Below are 25,920 nucleotides of genomic sequence, written 5' to 3'. Positions count from 1 at the left end.
AATGTTTGCCCGCATTTGCGCTCATTTGCGCGGGTATGCCCTTCGCTCAGCCACAGTTAGCAGACATTGAAAAGCATATAAGATATACATATGCAAATTAAGCCAAGTAGCAATAGCGTATCGGTAGAAACTTTGGCCAAAGAGGAGGTAGTCACGGTTCGAGCCCCCACAACATCATTCACCATTTTTATTTAAATAAGTATGAAACAATCCCCTGACATATATATATATATATATATATATATATATATATATATATATATATATATATATATATAAGCTATAATTTAAGTAAAATGTAATGAAATGGGCCATGTATTTGTGAAGAAATCCGACAGAATAATTTATAAAAAAAGGATTATAATTGCCCATAGTGGAGCAACGCTTTAGCAAGCTGAATATGAGTGCCCTTAGGTGAGCAGCACTTTAACAAGCTGCATATGAGTGCCCGGAGGTGAGCAGCGCTTTAACAAGCTTAATATGAGTGCCTGGAGGTGAGCAGTGCTTTAACAAACTTAATATGAGTGCCTGTAGCTCAGCAGCACTTCACCCAGTGTAATAGTGCTCATAGCTAAATAACGCATTACCCAGTGTAAGCTGTTTGCACGGAGCTGCGCAGCGCGCCAACCAGCTTACCGACGGGCAACATTAGGCAAGCTGTATCAAAGCCACCTTTACACAGACACACCTCCTAGCCTGTCTAGACAGTAGTAAAATAAAAAAAGCAATGCCAAGGGTCGAACCCGGGATACTGTGCACCATAGTCAAAGTACTGAACCACTAAGCCATGACAGCTGTACGGAGAAACACAGTATTAGCATATATATAGGAATGAATGAAAATAGAACCATGACAAAGCAGGTTTGCTTTAAGCTGATAAATATCCAAAATGGCCAATCACAGATAAGTGCGGGAAAACCGGCATATATAAGCACCATAGGCAGGAATACACACCATAACTGATTGTGGTGCCCATTTGCAGTCAGGATGGCAGGTGCAGGAGAGGGAAATCGCTTTAGAGCACAAAGGTGGGGTGTTGAGGAGTCAAAATATATGGTTTGGCTCCTAGTCCATGATCATGAAGCACAACTCATGCAGGGCCAGGTTCAATGGGGAGCGTACAAGGCAGAGGCATGGAACCAGTTGGCACATGATCTCACCAGTGCCACAGGCATTCCAAGGACTGGTGAACAGGTCCGTCACCACCATGCGGACCTGAAGCGACGTAAGGAGGACCAACTCAACCGTTGGATCCAGGAGGCCCACCAAATGCCCAATGCCCCACTACTGAGTAAGTATCCATGTAATTACGTATGTAAGAAATGCTATCCTAGCCTATAGTATGGAGAGGTATGTTCCAATATTCCTTCATTTATATTACAGCTGCAGGTGTTCATTCTGCGAATCGGCGAGCCTATGCTGATAGGCTGTCAAGGTTGCACCACCAGGCAGGTTAGTAATTATTTAGCTGGTATTGTTATAGAATATAAGTGAGACAGATTGGAAAAGAGTTCAGTGTTGTAACCCAGTAATAAAGGTGAAATAAGCCTAGAATAAAGATTCTGCTAGTATTGTAAGATTAGATAAGTGATGCATCCTGGAAAAGAGTGTATTGCAATCCAGTAATAAAGATTAAACAAGTCTCAAATAGAGTTTCCACCTGTATTGTAATATCAGATAACTGCTTCAGCCTGAAAATGAGTGGTAATCAATCAACAAAGGATAGACAAGTGTCGAATACATCCTTGTAAATTCTACCATATGAAATAAGTGAGTCAGCTGGAAAGGATTGTTGTAACCTAGTAATAAATGTTAAAAAGCCTTGAATTAAGTACCATTCTGAAATGTAAATATAAAATAAGTGAGAGAGTGTGAGAAAGACAGTTTGAAGCTACCAAGAAAGCTGTAATAAGTCTGGAATAAAGGTATACTGCAGTCACTACATAATGAAATGAATGAGACAGCCACAACCAAAGAGTGTAATGTCTTAAATAAAGTACAGAACCTGGACTGTGTCCATCCCACAATTTGGATATGTTGCTGTACCCTTGCATTATGGAGATAGTATGGTTGTATGAAATGCTGAACATCCACAGTTGTCTAGACCCATATAAATCAAATGTAGCAGGATGCTGTACCTGAACACAGCCAGATATGAACATATATGAATAAAAATGGAATGTATATTAATGTAGCAGTAACATCCCCATCACCAACATTCCTAAGGTTACATACAGGAAACTGTACTAATACATGTAGGGGATATATATCTGCATCTACTAGGAATGTACAGTATATGTATAGGTAGTGCAAGTTGTTAATGTAATATTTCTCCACCCTACCCTATTTTCACAAATTATGCCATTCCACATCAAACTGGGTATGTGTATTCACAATTAATTCCCATGGACATTTGTCCTGTTGGTTCATACATATCTGCATGTACGTTGATGCATGTGCCCTGTTCACATATCCAAACCTGATGGCCTGTTGCCACCAATCAACCCTGCATGCTGTTGGAATGTGCACTGTTGTTCTAAATATGCATGTGTTATGCTTGCTGCTCAATGGTTGGAATTCATGGGTGTTTGGTTAATGGGAATACTGATGCATTCTGTCACAACTAATTTTGAATATCGTTGTTTGTTACTAACCCAAAATGCCATAAAATACTGCTAAACATAGGACAACAGGAAAGGCGGGTTCCAGCGGACCCACCTCTCCCACCTCAGCTGGCGAGTGCACCTGGCACCAGTGCCCAGGCTGGGACCTCCTCCTCCGGTGGCCCTGTGCCACCTTCGGGTGGAAGCACTGCAGGGGATGGGGCTCGTCCCCCCTCTGCAAGCATGGCCGGAGGAGAGCCTCCACTCACCCTCCATAGGGTCCGGTCTGTGGTGTGTAGTGAGATCAGGCATTCTGTGACTGATCCCCTACGCCTGCTTGAGGCGAGAGTGGCGCAACTCATGGGTGTGCCTGCCCGTCCTATCCAGCCCCCAGCACAGCCCCGGCCTGGGCTGTGAAGGCGCAGTGGTAACTGCCCATGGGTGGGGATCTCCATTCCACTGTTGCCATCTGTGGGCTCATGGGCTCGCGATATCCAAACATCCGTCCCTGTCAGTTGTGTTTACCCCCCACATGTGTCATACTCTGCCCCTGTATGCATCTTGTTTGTCTTGTCTGTTAACCTACCCAACCTACCTCCCCAAATATACCTACTTCCTGTACCTCACATTCCACTCTCACCTGAAAAAAAATAAAAAAAGGGCACTATGTTCCCACAAAAAAAATTACGCCCCATACATAGCTGCCCAATTCACACACATGTCCGCTGGACATGTAAACTGATAATTCTAATTGGCAGTACAACATATTTTGTTGTCCTCACCCCTCTCTCAGGGATGGAAGGTTTCAAATTTCACACCAAATTTCAAACATATGCACAACTGTTGCTGATAAAGAAATGGGCAGCTATGGACCTTCCCTACATCCTTCCTGTACATCCTGAGCTTGTTTTCCTACTGTCCTACCCTCTTTGTGCCCCCTTTTTCGCCACTTTCCTATTTTCCCATTTTCTTGTCTTTAAAAGAAAATAGCGTGGGTGTTAGCGGGAGTAAGCACTTTTAAGCAGTAGTCAGTGGGTGTGCGCTTGTGTGCGCTTAGCTAAGCATAGATAAGTGTAGCTTAGCATCGCGCAAACTCACGCAAACCCACTTACAACTGCTTAAAAGTGCCTTAGTCACTCTGTATGACAAGGCCTGTAGTCTGCTCATCAGCAAAATAAAATACCTCTGTCAGTCTCGAACCCCGGACTTTGGAAACACTAGTCTGCATGAATTACCACTGAGCCACAGCAGATATACAAGACCTTGGTGCTGAAAGAAATATATCATGAAATACAAGGAGTGAATGTAAAGGAAAAATAGGAAGGCCATTACACAAAGCTCGTGCTGTGTATCTTTACTGGCAATTCTTGTGGAATTGCATTACATTAGTGTGAGAAGAGAAACAGCCATGCTAGTAGGTAATAATGTTACAGTAGCACCTTACAAACCCCACACAGTATCAGAGCAGGATAAACACTGCCATATTTGAATAGGTAAGAGGCCAGACCTCCCAACTGTGACTGATTTACAGGGATGTCCCTGATTTGCAAACAACTGTTACCTGTGCCCCACTGACTCCCTGTGAAATGTACTAACAGTAGGCAGAAAGGTGGGGAATCCCACATAATGGTAACTGTCAATAAGTTAAAGTAGACACTACTTGCATGTCAGAAATGGTGTAGTAATACATATGCTCAAAATACCCCACAGTCACAACTGCAGAATATCTGAAATATATCACTGATATATACCTTTCCCTGAGGCTGGTCAAATATATACCTGAGAGTATCTGAGGCCTGCAAGTGTCAGAAACACACAGGCATATCAGCCTGTCTGCTGTTACATACTCTGCGAATAGCTGTAGAATTACTTCCACAAGCATGCCCTTATGTAGGAGTACAACATAGAAATATCAAAGGATGTAGCCATCTAACATACTAATGACAGTATAGCAGTTCACAAGCACTGCATGTGCCTGATATTCATAATTGTTAGTACAATATACTTAGTTGTCCTCACCCCTCTCTCAGGGGTGGAAAGTTTCAAATGTCACAGCAAATGTCAAACATATGTACAGCTATTGCAGTTAAAGAAATGTGCAGCTATGGACCTTCCCTACACCCAGCCTGCACATCCCTAGCTGGTGTCCCCACTGACTTCCTGCTTCCTGCTTACAACTGTTTAAAAGTGCCTTATTCACTCTGTATGACAAGGCCCTAGTACAGGTCAGCAGCAAAATAAAATACCCCTGTAAGTGTCAAACCCCAGACCTTGGGCTCACCAGACTGCATGAAGTGCCACCAAGCCACAGCAAACATATAACAACTTAGTGCTGAAAGTACTATATCATGCATTACAAGGAGTGAATGTAAATGGAAAATAGGAAAGCCATAGCAACACATTCCAGTAAAGACAAATATCAGGCATTCAAGGAGTGAATGTAAAGGGAAAATACAAAAGCCATAGCAACACATTGCAAGAACTGCTGTTGCATGCCAGTTAATCCACAAATCCCACAGGTAAGTACATGCTCCCATGTAAACAGTGTTAGCATTAGCAGGTGTGAGTTAACATACACACTGAGAAGAGTGAACTGGAAGAAGCAACAGTCAGGTTTCAGTACAACATGCATTTCAGTGGCTACAACACAGCATTAGATATGAGAGATATACCAACCTTCTGACTCACACAACAGTGTCCACAGCAAACCAGCATGGTCCCCACTTTGCAAAACTGAAAAGCCTACACCTACCTAACCTATCATTTTATAGCAGTGTCCTAAAATAACAGTGAGAACTGCAATTACCACACAGCAGGCTGCATGCAATTACTAAATGCTGGCCACCAATTGGTGCAGAGGCCATCACATGGACATCTGCAGATACCTACAAAAGTAGCCTGTACTGCCAGTCCACACATGCAATAATATCATTGCAGCAAATGGAAGGAGAGACAGAGATAGAGAGAGAAAGAGAGATAGAGACAGAGACCAAAAAAAAAGCAAGCCAGCCAGCAAGCCAGCCAGCAAGCAAGCCAGCAAGCCAGCAGAAAAAAGCTGTCAGAGACAAAGGTAATGTAAACTACATAATCTAATAATCTACATACTGTGAACCCTCCATATGTGTTAGCAGTCTGTATCTATATGTATATGCAGATGTGCATAGGGCAAGGGACATACTGCAACTGTTAGTGAAGGCTGGACATACATATGTGGTTGAAGGTTGCTATGTGCACATATCAATGTAGGTTGTAGTGTGTGGCATTGAAAACAGCATGCAGTGCAGGTATATGTCATGTGGTGGTGAACTTCTGTGGGACTGAGCCAGTGAGGCCTGCTACAGCTATATGGCCTGAGGACAGCATAATGCATTATGCACAACACTGTGCAATATCATTACAGAATTGTATGTCTCACAACTGTTTCAGAAGTGATATTCCCACCATGAAAGGTGGGCAGTCTATGTGCCTACATGTGCATGTATATGTACAGCAATGGATGTTTAGAAGTGTGTGTATATATATATATATATATATATATATATATATATATATATATATATATATATATATATATATATAAAGAGAGAGTGAGAGAGGGGGACAAGGGACAGATGTTCTGCAACAGGTGCCTGGTGACCAAGGCATGGACTGAACACCATTGTTGATACTGCAGTACCATTCCCCATTCCAAAACATGTTACCCACTAACTACCACATATGTGGTTGCCCACCTACCACTGAAGGTCTCAGAAGGGAACATGTGACACAGGTGTACAATAGCCTTCTCTTTGATATCTACAATGGCACATTAGTCTTGTAATCCCTGTACATGGTACATGTCATCACAAAAGGTGTGTCAGCTAGGGAAATGTAAGTCAGTGTACACCTCTATACCTCACAATGTCCTATGCAGTATGTACCTCCCATGAGAACTACAGCAAGTGGAAAGGCCACAGACATACCTAACAAAGACTGATAATGCCCTCAAACACATTCCCTATGCAGGCTGAGTCTCAAAACCACAGCTAGAGTGCCTTGCATACTTCCTACACAGAGGTTACCACTGCTGGACATACACAGTTATGTCACACCCATACCAGTTGGCCAACCACCATGGCAACACCTCACATTCCGTCCAGCCTACATGACCTAGGGCCCTAATCCATGTCACTGCACTAAGCACATGCTGGAGGTACAGGTTTCTATACACAAATATGACATACCCTGGAGTAAACCACCCAGCATTGACAAACAAGGCTCCTTATTAGTAGATGTCATACATACCCCTGATGAATGTTATGGAGATAGGTAATATGCCCTGTGAGTCACCTCTGTGTAACCATTTCACAGGAGCAAGTAAAATCACATTACATGTGTCCCAAAGGGCAGGGTATCATATGGTTAGGCTGCCCTAGGCCCAGGGCCAATAGCATATTACCTACCTATGACACAAATCACACACACATGTACTCAGTGCAATAGCAGCTATGTGACATTGAATGAGTGTGACACTGATTGTGTGCAAGGTCTGTAAAGGTGTGATAGCTTAGTGTGAGTTTGTGTCTGTCATGGTAGTTGGTGTCCTTGGTGTGAGGCCAGAGAAAGATGTGTCAGTTATCGGGATGCAAACATAGTAGATTGGCATATGTTGTGCCGTACTTCCCTGTGTATGACTAGGCAGAAGCAATACATGTATGCTCAGTAAGTGGTACTGCTGTTGAATCCAGCTCACATATGAACTGTTGTACTACCTGATGTTGTAGGCCTAAACACTACAGTATGGTGTATGTTCACATTCCCTGGTAACACTGTCTGGTGTGTTTCCTGTAGTCTGCACAGATTACATACCTCATGCATAGGTATCTGTAAGTAGGGGCACACAGTACTATAAGGTACACAGTTAATGCTCATCTGTGTTGTCATACATTTGTGTGTTGTATGTATGTGTAATGTGTGTGTAATGATGCCTGTACCATGGCCGCAATCACATGTGTATTACAGGGTATGTGTGTGTACCTGCCAGCATGTATACTCTGTGACAGCAGGATGCTGGCTGTAGTAACAGCTATGCACATATGTCAGGTAGGGGTATGGCATCAAAGACTAGGGTGGATTACCATTGAAACTGTAAATGTGCATTGCATTCATTGCATGGGATGACAATATTCTTCATCCATTAGCTTGATACATACCCCCAGTGTGAGGTTGTACATTGTATCCCATACAGTGTGCCGAGTGTTTGTGTATACTAGTTTGCTGTATGGAGTGTGGCAGGCACTGTCAGACAGTTGTGGGCTGAGCACTGATATGTGGTATCAAACATGTGTATCCCCTGATAGACAGACAGATGCTATATATGGCAGTTAAGTGATATCAGTACATTAGAATATTAAGTGTGCCACATGACTTGCTCACATATTTTTCTTTTCCTTCCAGGGTGATGGTGCATCAGCGAAACCCACCTTATACAGCAGCAAAGGATCAGGAGATCCACCAGAGCCTGGTGCAGAATTACTGTGTACTATTTTCCAGGACCAGCCAGAACCAGCATGAGAGGGCTGCACTGTGGCAAGATCTTGTCCCTCGGGTAAATGACATAGGCATGCATAACCGGACATATGAGCAGGTACGCCATCACTGCAGTGATTTAATTAGACATGTCTGGCAGCGTGCATCTGATATCCACAGACAACAGCTTGCCACAGGCGGTGGGGTACCTATCCACCCCCCCTCACCAGTGTGGAGGAGCACCTCCTAAGTGTTGTGGCTTCAGGCCAACAACAGCAACATCCACAAACATGTGTCATCATGGAGGCCGGAGCCACCCAGCATGTTGAAATGGAGCGTGCAGGTAACATGCCATATCTGTAGTTGACTGTTCTCTGTACTGGTAGTTTATGCGTGTGTGAGATGTGTACTGTTTATGTAGCTGTTAACCTGCCTATTCTTCTGCAAGATTGATATTCTGAGCATAATCTGTATACCTGTGAAAGCCACCTGTTGTACTACTGTACTTTATCATACTCACAGTATCAATGGCACAGTTGTAGCCACTGGCAATCACTCTCATATTTTTGCAAGTCCCTCTGGAGTGACAGCAAGGCAGCCAATCCATGCTGGTGAGTGTGTCATAACAATACTATTGCTAATGACATGTGCATGTCATATGGAGGTGTAGTCTGTGCACATGTAACACACCTATGCATAATGCGTGCTGTGCATGTTTGCTGTGAGATTATGCTTATCCCATTATTCTCAATAGCTGCCTCACTCACATGCAATACACAGAGCATGACACACATGTGTGGCAACACAGTACTGGACATTGTATAGGCATACCTGATACACATGTACACAACACACACATGTTTGGCATACACACTACACCTTAGCCTGCTACACATGTCCAATTATGACACCTGCTGTATGGCCACCCTTCAGTATCCCACTTATCATCTACACAGCACACATAATATACCTGAGGGGTAGAGGCCTATCATGTCTTTGTGCAACAGTCTTGAACAAATAATACATTCATGTTAGGCAATGCTCACTATTGGCCACCTTACAAACCCATGTAACAAGTGGCTTTGTAATTGTGGATGTAGTCATGTTAATGCACGTCAGGTACAGCATGCTAGCTGCCTGTCTGGCACACATTATTATTGTTGACTGACCACAAGAAGCATGTTGATCATGGCTCACATTACTACACCACATCCAGTTCCGCCGATCACAAAAGTACACATAGCAGTCATTGCATAGCACCGTCATGTGTGTGTGTGTGTGTGTGTGTGTGTGTGTGTGTGTGTGTGTGTGTGTGTGTGTGTGTGTGTGCAAATATATGCACCCACAGCTTGTAACACTTGCACAACATTGTTATGTCCTTGTACACATTGTGTCCCAGGGTGGAGACAATCATTGAACAACTACACACAAGCATCAAGTACACGTATACTGTTATTAACAAGGGCTGTCTACACTTGCACTGCATGTTCCTGTGCAACACATAATCTGCATGCTGACACGTGTGCAGTGATGTTTTTCCTTGTGATACTGTCACCCACCCTAAAACAGTATTGTGTATGTGTTGGATTGCAGGTGTGTCTGTGTTTGTATCTGCTGTACTGAGGAGTGTGCCTGTGTGCTTGTGTGCCTGTGTGCCTGTGTGCTTGTGTGCCTGTGTGCATGTGCGCCTGTGTGCATGTGCGCCTGTGTGCATGTGTGCATGTGTGCATGTGCACCTGTGTGCATGTGTGCATGTGTGCATGTGCACCTGTGTGCATGTGTGCATGTGCACCTGTGTGCATGTGTGCATGTGTGCATGTGCGCCTGTGTGCATGTGTGCCTGTGTGCATGTGTGCATGTGCACCTGTGTGCATATGTGCATGTGTGCATGTGTGCATGTGTGCATGTGTGCTAATATCATGTACACATTTGTAAACTGTGTTTCCTATCTTCCTCTCACAGGTTCTGATGTTGCTCTGGTGGAGTGCAGCAGGGAACCTGAAGCCACTGCTGGGGATAGTGATTATGATGATACATGTGTAATGGCACAGGGAGGTGTGACAGGGTCTGTCATTGGTCAGCCAGTTGACACTACACAGCAGTCAACCCCATCAATGTGCACAGTCATCCTGCCGATACATCCATTGTCACCAATGTCCTTAGCTGAGGGACAGCATACAGTGGGCATTGACCAGGGTAGTGTGGTATCATTGGCACATGCATCCCCTCACAGCAGCCATGGCCAGATTCCTGACATGGTACCACACAGGCAGATGTCCAGGGGTTCTCGTGGGAGCATCCGTGGTCATACTGCCCTTGTCAGACGTGCCCACAGAGGTCTTTCAACCTCAGCTATGTTCCGGGCTGTAATGCAGGCACAGGCATGTATGGAACGGTACACCAGACAGGGTCTGAGGGAGCTTAGAGCACATCGCACTGCTATGAATGACACTATGCGTGACGTTGCGTATGCCATCCATAACATCAGCGAGGTCATTGATAGACATTGGGGGGACACATTATATCTCTTCCACAACTACCTGTCCAGAAGCCAGGACAGTGCAGGACGGTTGAGGCGTCGATGTGGACGTATGCCAGCAACATTATCAGCTGGCAGTCGTTGCGGATGACAACAAACCCGCAGCCGCTCCCATAGTGCCAGTACCAGCCCCAGCAATGCTGGGTCTGTGCTGTCATTAGACCGTCCGAGAAGACCACGTGCACGTGGCTCTGGACAGTCCCAGCAGGGACATGTGTCCAGTCAACAACCCACTGCTTCTGATGACAGTACCCAGTCTGGCTTAGTACCTGATACTGTCCGTAGCACCCCTGCCAGGCACAGGTACCGTGTCCATGGCCAGAGACAGTGATCTGTATGACCTGGCAGGTACAGTCTGTGGCTGTCCACAAACACCCATATATGGCAGCCATGTGGTGGAACTGTGTGCATGCATACACACACACATAATTCTAACACCTAGGGCTAACACATACACACACACATTGCAGCAACATTGCCCCATGTTGTACTGTTGTCCCTCACTAACACACACACACACATACATGTCAATTGGATGTGTCAATGGCAGACTCTGGCAAACCAAGTACACACCCTGTGCATATGATGAAACTGTGCCACCTCCTGCCATCTGTAACATTGATGCAGGAACAGGGTAGCATGGTGCTGATGCACAGGGTGACTACATAGCACTGTAGTAATATTATCATGTTGTTAACAGTACAGTGTAATGATGTTGTGGGTATATTCAAGCATGCATGATGCATTACCTATGTTTGTCATTGCAGTTTTGTATACACCAGTGTTAATTCCCAAAGTGTTCTGTCTGCACATGTGCCACATGGCTGTTGTGTGTACCTGTGCCTGCATGTGTTGGGGTGTGGACAGTACATGTGTGATGTTTGCAGCACTGAGTTGCAGGTGTACATTTGTGAACATGGTTAGCATGGAACATGACTTTTTTTGACAGTATGTTGTAGGTGATACGGTTTCCAAATGTCAATGGTCTGCATTCTGGTAGTATACACAGCTTACATAGCCTGACATTCAGTGGTCATTACATGGTGTCTCCTCAACTGATACACAGATGTAGGAACCTGGTGTCAGTGATATCCCTGCAGTACTACACTATACCAGTAGCCATTCTTACTGAGCCCCACACATCCCTGGGAACAATACTCTTTGGCATATAGCAGTCTCACGTACATGCCAACACACTATGGATATGTCCATCCACGACTGCAAATACATACAGTGGCCTACAATGCATTCTACACATGACATACCTAACCACCACAAGGGTATCATACGGACAGATACCTGTTGTCCAAGCCATGCTGTATTGCTGTAACGCAACTGTGGCATTGGCATCGGCATGTAGTTAACATAGTATTCCAACAGTACCATGTAGGTGGTAGCACCCATCATGTAGAACGGGTAATGGTGTGTACATGTGGACAAGTGTTATCTTGTCTTTCCTGTGATATTCACATTTCCAAAGGTATTCTGCAGTCCCTCGGTGTATCACCTAAGCAAGAAGGTGTCTGTATGCATATCGGCGACAGTTGCCATACACCTACACTGGGTGTCCATCACTCACAGACTTTGCTGTGTTTTAACATGTCTGACATATACTCCAGACATGAACCCTCACCCACATTAATCTATCAAAGCTTTCATGGGTGTGTGTCACATAGTTGGCCTAGGACACAGATCACTGCAGTAGCCTGCATTGTCACCAACATACATGTATGGCCTAAGGTCTGGTAAGCTGCGGCACATGCTGGCAAAGGTAACAACTGTATTCATATGGGGCAGGCTTCACACATAGGAACTATTAAAGGTCACAGGTACATATCTGTATGTGGCACACACATACCTGATGTGTGCATTGAAATTACTGTTATAATAATATGTCATACAATAATAAAAGCAAAACACACAACACATTGACAAATGCACACATGGCATTTGTAGGATTCAAACCCCTATCTAACTATGTTATGATACTTGAGAGATGCATTAGTGCAGCGCGCTATTCGCATTACTGGATGATTTCTCTTCTCCTGCTGTATTTATAGGGTGCTGACATCATCAGTCTTTCCAAAGAGGAATGTACATCTTTTAGTGTGTTATCCCAGTCTTCAAAAAGGCCATTCCTTTCACAGAGAATTGCATACATACGCACCCCAAAGAGGAATATACATCTTTTAGTGTGTTATCCCAGTCTTCAAAAAGGCCATGCCATTCACAGAGAATTGCATATATACACACACCCCCACACACAGCGTTTGCAGGATTCAAACCCCTACCTAACTATGTTATGATACTTGAGAGAGACACATTAGCGCAGCACGCTATTCACATTACTGGATGATTTCCCTTCTCCTGCTGTATTTATAGGGTGCTGACATCATCAGTCTTTCGAAAGAGGAATGTACATCTTTTAGTGTGTTATCCCAGTCTTCAAAAAGGCCATTCCTTTCACAGAGAATTGCATACATACACACCCCCCTCCACACGCACAGTGTTTGCAGTATTCAAACCCCTACCTATGTTTTGATACTTGAGAGAAACACATTAGAGCAGCGCGCTGTTCGAATTACTGGACGATTTCCCTTCTCCTGCTGTATTTATAGGGTACTGACATCATCAGTCTTTCCAAAGAGGAATGTACATCTTTTAGTGTGTTATCCCAGTCTTCAAAAAGGCCATTCCTTTTACAGAGAATTGCATACATACACACCCCAAAGAGGAATGTACATCTTTTAGTGTGTTATCCCAGTCTTCAAAAAGGCCATTCTTTTCACAGATAATTGCATACATACACACCCCCCTGCCCCACACACACAGTGTTTGTAGGATTCAAACCCCTATCTAATTATGTTATGATACTTGAGAAAGATGCATTAGCGCAGCGTGCTATTTGCATTACTGGATGGTTTCCTTCTCCTGCTGTATTTATAGGGTGCTGACATCATCAGTCTTTCCAAAGAGGAATGTACATCTTTAACTATCCCTCAGTATGGGGGATAACAATATCTGTGCATTAACAGACGCCTAGTTCAGGGTCACATATGCACACTGGCACTGCCAGGTTATGTTCTATAGCATGCTTCATGACCACAGGACTTGTAACACACAACACAAGTAGGGGTGTATCCATATACATCACAGATACACACACCTCTGGGTTGGTACCACTGCACTAAGCATGACAGGCCATACATATACAACTACCATTGTGCAAAACTGCCTTTTGGTTTGATGTGTGGTTCAGACCACCCCCATACCCAGTAACCACACTTGGCTTTCCTGGGAACAGTGTAGGATATGCAGGTCTTCACACACACCATTATAGTGGTTGACTTCAGGTACACAAATATTGACTGGGGATACTACTCAGGCCCTCAACAACATCACCCTATAGCCACTACAATTTGTGAATCCATGTGCTATGGCACAACCAGTCACCACACCCACAAGGGGGAATATATATTGGACCTGATCATCACCAACATGGGGACTCTATGTTCCACACCAGAGGTAGAACCATCATTGTTAAGATCAGACCATAAACAACTTTCCCTGGACATCCATATCCCGTCCCCAACCCCAGCCAAGGAAATCACTGTAAAGAATTTCTCAAAAGCAGACTTTGCTCTTGTGAAGACTAGGGTAGAATACTTCAAAGGCCCCATGCTGGAGGATAATACAGCCCAATCTGCAGAATCCTTTACAAACACATTGTATGAGCACCTGCAGGTATGCATTGATCATGCTATCCCAAATAAAACCATGACTCCTCCAAAACAGGAGACCTGTCTGGTTGACCCCAGCCATATATAAGCTGTACAACAGAAGGAGGAAGCTACTACATAACAGAGCAATATCCCACAGACCCACATAGATAATAACCTCTCCTTTGCTAATCACATTGACAGAGTCATTGCAAAGACCTTTATATAGCCCTCCTTATCACATGGGTGTTTGCATGTAGATCATGGGAGGTCATTGTGGCCCTCTACTAGTCACTCATCAGGCCCATGTTTGACTACAATGCCCCTTTGTGTACCTTACCCAATACCTGCAGCAACTACAGTGAACACAACAGTACCTCCCCAAGAGGATCATGGGCTACACACAGATGTCCTATGCAGCTCAACTAAAGGATCTCCAGCTCTACTCAGTTGCTTAATGCCTACTCAGAGGTGATCTATGCCTGACGTATGCAGCCATTTCAAACCCAGAAGTAATGGACATGCTCCACCTCATAACATCCAAGACCCTTAGAGCTACACACTCCAGGGACTTAAACCTCATCACAAAAATAAAGAGGACATGCTGCAGGGACATATTCATTACCCAGAGGCTCCCATCACTCTGGAATTGAATCCCAATTAAAGTTAGACATAGCCACTCACCAACCCTCTTCCAGCGAAATACAGCCACATGGATGGGAAATTGCAAATTCACCCCTGGGATCTCCACTGTGTCCCTGCTTGACAGAGGCACAGCAAACTAGCCTTAAAGGGTGCCTTCTGTGACCTACTTTACAGAGGCACAGTAGGCTACTCTACTGGGGAGGTGGACACCAAATACACTCTGCCTAGGCTTATGAATTCCCTAGGGCAGACAGCCTAGTATTGACCTGTGCACTTATGTTAATGTTCGGGATGCACAATATTTGTTGCTGCTACTGTTTGCAGGTCTTTATTGCCGTAGCTTTCCCATTTTCTATGAACAACTTGTGTACCTGCGTAACATGTTTCATCATGACAGGGTTCCAGTATATTAATATATGTGTCTGTTGTCATTTAACTGTGTGCACAGGGTGGATTGCTGGATCATGGGAGGTTCCTGGCTTAACACATACAACTGCCAGATATGTGTGACTGACTGCTATACTCAGACATGGCCTAAGTGTGTGAGCATGCCCAGTTCAGGCTTTCCATGGTTTGTTGCCTGACATATGTCTCATTTATCCAAGTGTGTGAGCATGCCCAGTGTGACCTTTCCATATGTTGTGATCTGGAGTCCACTACATTTCTGGTTGTGTGTGAACATGACCAATATTGACATTTATACTGTGTGTGTTGGAAGTCATGTTGTGTTCTTACTGCCAGACTCCTTTGTGTCATAACTCAACAGGGATTATGCTGTGCCTGCAGGGTTTCCATGTGATAGTTTGCAAAGACTTGGCAACATTCTCTCATACTGGCTGAACACTTCAATACTATCATGGTGTAGCAGTTCAGTACTTTCACTATGGTGCACAGTATCATGGGTTTGAGTCCCATCACTGCTTTAAATGTTCATATTGAGCAGACCAGACTGGTTAAGGGCCAGTTGGGCAACTATGAGCATGTTGCATTTTGTTCAGCTATGGCCTACTTAAACCAGGCTTGTCCGACATTGCTGTGTATTCACCAACTTGGGTGGACATTGCCAAACATTACTCCACATTGACCACAGTTGTACTAGTTGGTGTGTGTGATTCTGTTCATAGGTTCATACTAGGCTATCTGCCCTAGGGCATTTATAATCCTAGCCAGAGTGTGTTTGGCTTTCAACACACATTTTAAGTGGAGTTTGCCATGACATTTTTCAAGGTTAGTATACTGTGCCTCTGTCTAACAGTGACATAGAAGTGATACCCAGGGTAAACCTACAATCTCCCATCCACTCATCAAGATTCCTCTTGAAGAGAGTCAATGAGGGACTCTGGCTAACCTGGAGTGGGGGTTTACTCAAGAGTGGGGGGAGCCTCTGGGTTATGAATCTGTCACTCCAGCATGTCCTATTTATTTCAGTCCTGAGGTTCAGGTCTCTTGAGCATGTAGCTTGATGGGATTCTGATTTTCCAAGGTGCAGCATGTCCATTGATTCCAGGTTGGACATGGCTTTATACATCAGACACAGATTGCCTCTGGGCAGGCAGTATGCCACTGAGTGGAGCTGCAGTTTCTTTAACCGGGCAGCGAATGGCATGTGTTTGAGCCCTTTGATCCTCCTGGTGAGGTACTTTTGTGGTCTTTCCAGCTGCTGCAGGTGTCTGATAAGGTACATCCCACAAGGGGCATTGTACTCTATTATGGGCCTGATGAGGGATGAGTTAAGAGGCACGATGACCTCCCCTGATGTAGATGTGAATACCTTCATGATTAGGTGGGCTATATGAAATGTTTTTCTAAACACTTTGGCCACGTGGTTATCGAATGAGAGATTGCTATCAGCTTGGGTCCCCAGGTCCCTTATCACTTCTTCCATACTTAATGGGTTACCACCTATGTGGTAATTTGTGGGCACTTAGTTTTTGACAAAGGAGAGGACTATACACTGTTTTGCGTTTAGCTTGAGGACATGGCTCTGGCACCAGTTGTCTGTTTCTATGAGGCCCTTTTGTAGGATGCTTGTGTCAGCTGGAGGGTCGATTATGGCACCCAGTTTGCAGTCATCTGCAAACTTGTTCACCAACAGTCCTTCTGTGTTGGCCTGTACCTCTGAGAATATATACCAAACAAGGGAGGTCCCAGGACTGAGCCTTGTGGGATGCCACTTGTAGCTGGTTTGGGGTCTGACATGGCTCCAGCATTTCTGACCATGTGGGTTCTGTCCTTGAGCCAGTTTGCAACCCATCTAGTGACATAGGGGTTTATATTGAAGCTGGTGATCTTATCTATGATGACCAAGTGGGGTACTGTATGGAAGGCTTTTGCGAGGTCCAGGTAGGCTGTGTGGACAACCTTCTCCTTGTCAATGGCCTTGGTGGCTGTTTCAAATGACTCAACCAGGTTTAAGAGGCAGGATCTGCCCTTAACAAAGCCAAACTGGGTAGGATCCAGTGCCTGTAGGTCCCCAATATGTTTATTTCTGAGGTCCATGATGATCCTTTCCATAGCTTTGCAGACCAAGCTAGTCAGGCTTCTGGGGTGATAGTTTGCAGTATCCATTGAGGCACCACCTTTGTGGAGAGGGACCACTGTTGCTGTACACTGCTCTTTGGGTACATATCCTGTGGTAAGGCTGAGATTGAACAGTGGTTTTATGTTTGTGTTCAATTCTTCTTGGGGTTCATGTTGGACACAGCCCAGGACACCGTCTGGTCCCATTGATGCTGTGTGTTTTGCTTTGGAGAGGCTGGCTGTTACCTGAGCATCTGTGATGTCAGGGGGCCAGCACTCTGCTGGGATAGATATTTGCCCTTTTGGTGGGGAGGGGGGAGAAGTTTGCACTGAACCTGTCAGCTCAGATGTTGGCAATGTCTGTGGGTTTGGTGTATTGTTTGTCATTTTGGACTACTTCTGAGCATATCTGGGATTCCCACACAGGTTCCTACCATAAGTAAAGAATGCCTTGTGATTATCCTTGGTGTCCTGTACAATTTTTATCTCAAAGATGGCCTTAGATGATCTTATGTGTGGCCATAGTTTTTCAATAATACTGATCAGAGATGCCTTCCCTTTTTGGGATTTTGATCTATCATATAGTAGCTTCCTCCTTGTATTGTATGGTTTGTTTATGGCTGGGGTCCACCGGACAGGATGCCTGGCTTTGGAGGATTGGGTCTTGGTTTTATTTGGGATTGCATGATCCATGCATTCCTGAAGGTGTTCATAGAATGCATTTATAAAGGGTTATGAGGTCTGGGCCATATTTTCCACAGGCACAGGGGCTGTGAAGGATTCCACCTCAGTTTTGAGGAGTGTGACATTTGCTTTAGTGAATAATTTTCACTGTGTTTTCTGGCCATGGGCTGGGATCGGGATGTGAATATCCAGTGAGATTACTCTCTGGTCTGATCTTACCAGTGAAGGATACACTTCTGGTCTTGGGCATAGAGTCCCCATGTTGGTGATGATCAGGTCCAGTATGTTTTCCCCTGTTGTGGAAGTGGTAGCAAGTTGTTCCATAGCATTTTGGTTTATAAATTCTGGGAACCTTTGGGCTAGGGTGTTGGGGCTAGGGCAATGCTCCCAGTCTATGTTTGGGTAGTTGAAGTCACCCAATATAATGGTGTTTGGGGAGACCTTCATATTTTCATGTGTTCTCCAGTCGGCCAAGTGTGATTCCTGGGTTTAGGAAGGTGGTCTATAGCAGGCTATGAACTGGATGGCAGTTTTAGCCACTGTTAGTTGCACATGGATAGTCTCCGATACTTCTTGCTGTGCCACCGACCTGGGGTTGTGGGTATCTTTGAAAAATATTGATACTCACCCTCCTTTTGTAGTTTGTTCCATGTTTTGCAGCTGTAAAGCATGGTATGAGGTGTAACCTGTTAATGCTTGGGTGCTCTTGGGTGCCTTGAACCAGGTTTCTGTTACTGCACAGATATCAACATTCTCCATGCTGAGGAGAGTTTGGAGTGCGTGCATCTTGCAGTTTAGACTTCTGGCATTGAGTAGCATTACTTATGGTTTCTTATCTCTTGTGACACCTATGGAGGCGGGTTTGTGTTTTGACCCTTACCTAAAAAGGCACTATGGGGGTGACAAGAGCCTTTGGCAATATCCAAAAGGCCACAGGTGATAGGTGAAATCCATCCCTAGTGAAGCATCATGTCTTGTCGAGCATGTCATCCCAGGCTGACAGGCATTGTATCCCCTTTCACTGACACCAATACTTAAGCCAATTGTTGTAATTGATCATCTTGTCTTCATATTGTGGCCTCATGTTTGGTGAGGGTAGGATGATACTCAAGGTCATCAAGTTTGCATATACTACATGGTGGTAAATGCTGTTTAGCACTACCTTACATTGCTTAACACATGGCAATCATGCCTCAGGTGGTGCTGCAGGGCTGCCTATGTCAGATGCACATACTGCACTCCCTATACATGTTTGGAAACAGGTAGTGTCAAGTTAGGCATCCCTTTTACTATATGTGTGAGTCAGAGAGAGGTATAATTTCCAGGGTTCCTACTGAGCCAGTGTATGTGCTATGCATTGCCTCTTTGCCAAGGCCAAGGCATACTGGGCACGCCTCCTTCTGCCTACTGGGGCAGGCTCAGGTTGTTCCTCCTCCGAGTCACGCTCTGCCTGTGATGGCCTTGGCACTGGTGGGGGGCTGTTTGGCCCAGGCCTATGCTGGTCCTGCTGCAGCTGTTTTCACAGAATCATATTATGTAGCATAGCACATACCATGACAATTTGGGTACATGTAGTTGGTGAGTATTGCAAGGCTCCACCAGATGTGTCCAGGCACTGGAACCGTGACTTGAGCAACCCAAACACACGCTCCATTACATTTTCTGTCTGTGCGTGTGCCTCATTATGGTGTTCCTGTTCAGGTGTGTGTGCATTTCTGATGGGTGTCATCAGCCACGGCTCCAGTGCATAGCCAGCATCCCCACTAAGTGACCATGTGGGATGTCCCCATTGGCAAATGTCTGGTACAGCTGCGTCAGATGCCAGATATGGGAATCATGGTAGCTTCCAGGGCAGCCAGCACACACATTCATTATTATGCCCTGGGCATCACACATGACCTGGCAGTTGATGGAGGGGAAGCCCTTGCGGTTAATGTAGGCCCTACCCTGCTCACCGGCTGGTGCTTTGATGCGTATATGCATGCAGTCTATTGCACCCACTATCTCAGGGTATTCTGCTATTTGCTGGAAGAGATGCATATTGCTGGCCAATACCTCACAGGAATTGGGGAAATTTATATGATCACCGACATGTGCTGACATGGCATCCAGGAACTGGTGCAGTACCCTGGAAGCTGATGCCTCTGATATCCTCATCATATCACCAGTTGGTCTCTGAAAGGTACCTGTTGCTAGTATTCTTAGGCCAACACATACCTTAGTTTCCACTGGGATGGGTTCCCCTCTGTTGGTTCTGTGTGTGAGGCATGGCCTGCACAGCTCAACAATTTGCTGCAGGAGGTCTCTGTCCACTCTATAGTGCTCCACTATCTCCAGCTCATGTAACCCCTGGTAGGTGACCCTGGGCCTGTACACTCTTCTCCGTCTCCTCACTGTGGGTTGTCCGGCAGCATTTGCATTGTCACCACCCTCAGCATGTTGCATATGTCACCTTATAACAGCAATGGCAGCCCCTAGCATTTTTTGTCTGAGTGTAGCTTTTTCAGTTTTCACTTCTAGTAGCTTACTCCAGTGTTGCAGTGTCTCTTGAGAGAAACAAACTGCACTGTTGTTTGCAGAGTTTTAAGTGCTGGGCTGGGCTAGTGTTCTGCCTGTGTGATTGCCTGATTCTGATTGTTTGCACCTGCTAGCTCTACTAGTATTCCCTGGTAGCTTCCTACTATTTGTTGTGCTTCCTTTTTCCTTTCTGTTTCCTCGGGGGAGCGATGCGCATACAAGCGGAAACACACTCACAGCAGCTCACACGCAAGCACACATGCTTAGACGGACTAAAACTTGCTTATTCAGGTTAAAACGCGCACACACCAGCGCAAACCCGCTTACAGGTCTTCCAACAGCCTTATACATGCTTACTCCAGCTTAAACGCGAGCACTCATGCTTCCACGCGTGCACTCTGTCTTACTCGAGTTTACAGGCGTGCACACATGCGCATACCCACTCAGCAAGAAACTTTGGTGTTATCCACAGTATACACCTTCCATTTCTTGGCTTTCCCTAGCCTACCTGTTGACACACCTCTTTCCATGATGTCTAACTGACAGCTAACACATGCCACTGTGCTCCAATGAGCTTCACTACTTTCATACATACCCCCCTTGTGATGTCACCTATCTCCTACTCTGTTCCTCCCCATATCCTACTCCTACACTCCACTGACTGTGCTCATTTGCTATGTAAAAGTGTGATTCACTATCCTAACACTCATTTACATAGGATTGCCTACTAATGCTTGGTTACATGTCTTAGACTGGGCTTCTCCCCTTAGCAACCCCTACTCGGTGGCCATGTTGTCTTCAGCCTGCTATTCCCTTACATTGTCATTTAACAATTTTCATAAATTCCACATTTGTGGCTTTTATTGTCTTATTTTATGATTTTTATAGCGCACCCCATTTGCGCGGCACTGCGCTACGCTTAAACATCGGAAATCGCCGAAAAAAAAATTCTTTTTATTTTAATTTTGCATCTGGGAAACTTTCCAATGGCCGTATATTTGGCCATTGGCATGCTTCCTCAACCATATGCAACCTTTATTTGGAGCTGACAAGGCTCCATTGTGCTATTTGCAGAACGGTACTCAGTTGTCAACTGAGTACATTTCTGCAGCTAACACGTCTCCTACTCGGACAGGTTTGTGCTTCCTGGATCGCAAATTTACCTCATTTGCATGCCTTTCAGCTGCAAGTGAGGTAATTTGCATATCCCAGCCCTGTCCGTGTAGGAGACGTTTTAGGAGCTCTCTTACACGCCCCTACAGGCTGTTCCTGGATCGCTCGTCGGACATGATGGCTGCATGGAGTCTTACTCTACTCGTAGACTCCGTGCAAGCCATCATGAATCCGGCCCTATATCTATATAAATGAATATCATAAAAACAACAGTTAATATCCATTTACCTGCACTAGGCTAAGGTAAAATATTAATGCAGTTGAGTTTGCTATTGTGTAAGCTTTAAGATGAAATCTTTTAAAACCTTGTACATAGCATGGTTTTGGATTGATTCTGTAAATCAATTAGTAATGACATGGTCCAGTGGTGACCCCACCATGTATGCTTGAGATGTTCTTTCATTTTATTATCCCTAGATATGCACATACATCATAATGTGCACATGGCAAAATGCCTTTCACTTTTTTTTCAGAGAAGAAAAAAAAACTGCGCAAAATCTTCCCATGTTTGAACTCACCAAGTAGGGCTTTAGCACTTTGTGATGTTTAATATTAACAATGTTGGTTCAAAGCCTGTGTAAATATTTTATTTCCCTTTTGCTGATACTAATATGGCAAATTTAAATAAAATGCTTTATCCACTACTGAGCTTTTACACCAGGCTGACTAGAATGAATACATAGATATTTATAAAAAAATGTACAATATTGATTCAGTGTAGATTAGTGAGATGGTGACATAGCCCCACTCAAACAGAAATGTGTACACCAGTTGAGGCTGAGATACTTCTTAATTTCATTAGCCTTACATACATATTTGCATCATAATGTGCACACAGGAAATACCTTTTACAAGTGTACATACCACTGTAACTGCCAAAGTAATTATAGACTACAAGTGAGTCAGTGTTCCATCGGGATCTGTGATATGCTGAGAGTAGTAAACAAATACTTATTGCTTATATATAACAAATATATTAACAGTGACAAGTTTCAGATTGGCAAGAAAAAAATGCACATATAAATGTACGTAACTAAAGCCTTTCAATGTTTGAAAATATTGGATTCAGTAAGGACAGGTTCTGCCCTTGATGTTGTATAACAATAACACTGTAGGTTCAAAACCCTGAAGACCTGTGTATGTGTCATCTTTTGCTGATATTGAGAAGGTAGTGGTACATTTGCTGCTGCATAAATTCTGTGATGTTCATCATCAGGTTTTTAAGTTCATAGGTTCATAGGTGTATACTAGGCTAATGACCACTGCGCCCGTATAAGTCCATCTGTGCAACTCAAATATGATTTACAAATTTGGTTTATATAGCAGTGATTTAATGACTGCCTCAGTCTATCAGAGACATAGGCTCCAGACCAGGGGTGAATTTCTGATTATGCATCCGCTGGTTTAAGTTGAGCTTAATTTTTTCTTGAAGTCTTAAGAGTTGTTGGCTAAAAAGATGGTTCTCTAGCTCCTAATTCCAAGAATGTATTAAACCATTCTGAAGTTGAACATGCTTTAGCTAATGTAAGTATACATCACTTCTTGATTCAGTCTAATAAAGAAGATGTTATTTGTACACAGAAAGTTTGGATGAAACTCTTCTTCTTCTTTACCTGGTACTATTTCATATAACCCCTGCGCTCATGATGTTAGCGATTGTATTAGTGGGTAGAATGAAGGATGGCAATGATCTCATGGGTAAGGAAACTTAAGAGTCTTAATTGTGTTAATTAGTGGTGATAAAGATATTAATAAACACAGTAAAGAGACTAGCTTTATTTCATAATAGACAACAGTGGGAAAGGATACTATACTGAACTGCTGGTAACTGGGATCTCATGTAAAATGCATTGTTAGTCAAATAACACCACTGAATAAAGAGTATATTACAGTTTCTTCTTTATTTCAAGTTAATTTATTATTTAAAATTGTTACAAAGGTTAAGGAGGACTAAAATAACCTATAGTAAACTTATTTTGCAAGAGGTAGTAATGATTTAAGGTAGTCATCATTAAATAAGATGAAAAATGCGATTCTTGATATAACAAGAGTATTTTGAAAATTTAAATCTAGAGTTTGCATCATGTAACATCCTTCCTAGCATTAGTTTGATTACCAGTGGTCTAAGGCAAATTTTTTAATAATTGGCTAAGACAACTGTGCCTTTTCTACAATAATAAATTAATAATAAATTTGGTGAAACTATGCCTATGGTTTGCAAAGATTCTCAAGGAGAGGCATTCATCTTAATTATTATGTATCTAAAGTTCTGTCAGGCTTGTTTAGTAACTGTGCTGAAAAAATGTGGGGGCCTCATATGAGCAGATCTATTTGTCCAATAGAAAATGGAAACTTAATAGATCTTTAAAATACTTCTGTTGTAATATCCAAAGTTTGTGGAACAAAGAAAATAGGGGGAATTCAATAAAGCCTACACTGAGTGATTTTCCATGTAGGCATAGTGGCAAGGCCTCAACATGGAAACCGGCAGCCGAGTGATCCAGTAAACATTTCAGAGGGGCATGCATGAGTGTGCAGACACGAAAGTGTCCATGGGATGTAAATCACCTAATAAGCAGGTGAAATCCATGCAAATCAGGGTGATTTGCAATCCAATAAGCAGAAAGGTACCCATGTAGGAGCTGTGTTCATGTTAGAAATGCACACAGAAAATAAATGTGTACAGAAATGTAAAAATTAAAAAGGGGCTGTAAAATCCCAAAGAGAAGGTTGGATATTGCAATGTAAGTATGGAAATGCCCAAAACTATGCCCGGTGAGTCCAAAAAGCAATGCAAATCATTATAAGGTATATATAAATATATATATATATATATATATATATATATATATATATATATATATATATATATATATATATATATTAATACACATATTACGTTGCAGCAACATGCAAACATGCCATTATGTAAAATTATATATATATATATATATATATATATATATATATATATGTATACACATATATTTTAAAATGTTGAAAAACTGAAAATAAGACATTTGCAAAAATAATGCATTATACTGCCCTGCATGCAGAGTGTACAATGGCAGGGTTCAGTGGCTGTTAATGAGGCAAGCCCTGGAGTAGTGAAGTATTTAGTGTATATGCAAGGATCTGTACGCAAATGAGCAGGGGTTACTCAATAGCAAATATGGGCCACTGTGTCTGCAGCTAAAACCTGTGTAGGGCCAGAACTGTGTTGGTGTTAGTAGAATAGGTAGCTGACATAAAAACGGGGTGTGTCATGCTATGTTGAAGTGGATTGGAGCTCAGTGGTGCCTGTTTGTGCTCAGCTAAGCACAACTAAGCGGGGGGGGGGGTGTCCAGTGCCGCTAATCTGTGCTTAGCCCTGCAGTGCCTGTTTTAGCTGGTTTAAGCTAAGTAAGCTTCCCGTGCATGGGGGTGTGTCTATACTGCTGAGCACTGTTTATGCTAGCACTGCAGGTTTGTGCACCACACCACAGTGCTTAGCAGGAAAAGGAATTAAAAAAAAAATAGCCTGGGAAAGCCAAGCAAGTATAAATGACTGATAAGTGTTGTTCCACTGACACTGGTCATTCAAAACCTTCAGTGATAAACCTGGCACGTGGAATGCATCATAGTCAGCCAATCATACAGGCTGCATCTGCAGCACACCTCTATAAACTATGCATACACCCTTCAATCTGATTTTTCCTACATACTCTGCACCATTGAAGTATACACTTGGGAATTTTAACTGAGAAAATGATAGGGGCTGCTGCTGCTCTGCTACATTTTTATGTGCTAGATGCTGAGGTCAGTGATGATGCTGATGCTGACAATAGGCCTAGACTGAGAAGTAGAAGAGTGTTCAGGCCCAGGGTAACCTTTTAGGAGCTACATGAGCTAGAGATTGTAGAGTGCTACAGTGTGAACAGGGACATACTACAAGAACTCACAGAGCTTTGCTGCCCTCATCTCAGACCCAGAGCCAACAGAGGGGAACCCATCCCAGTGGAAACAAAGGTAT

This window comes from Protopterus annectens, chromosome 2.part2, assembly GCF_019279795.1.
Source record: "Protopterus annectens isolate FY-2018-M chromosome 2.part2, PAN1.0, whole genome shotgun sequence".
Classification (NCBI taxonomy): Eukaryota; Metazoa; Chordata; order Ceratodontiformes; family Protopteridae; genus Protopterus; species Protopterus annectens.
This window is presented reverse-complemented; position numbering follows the sequence as displayed.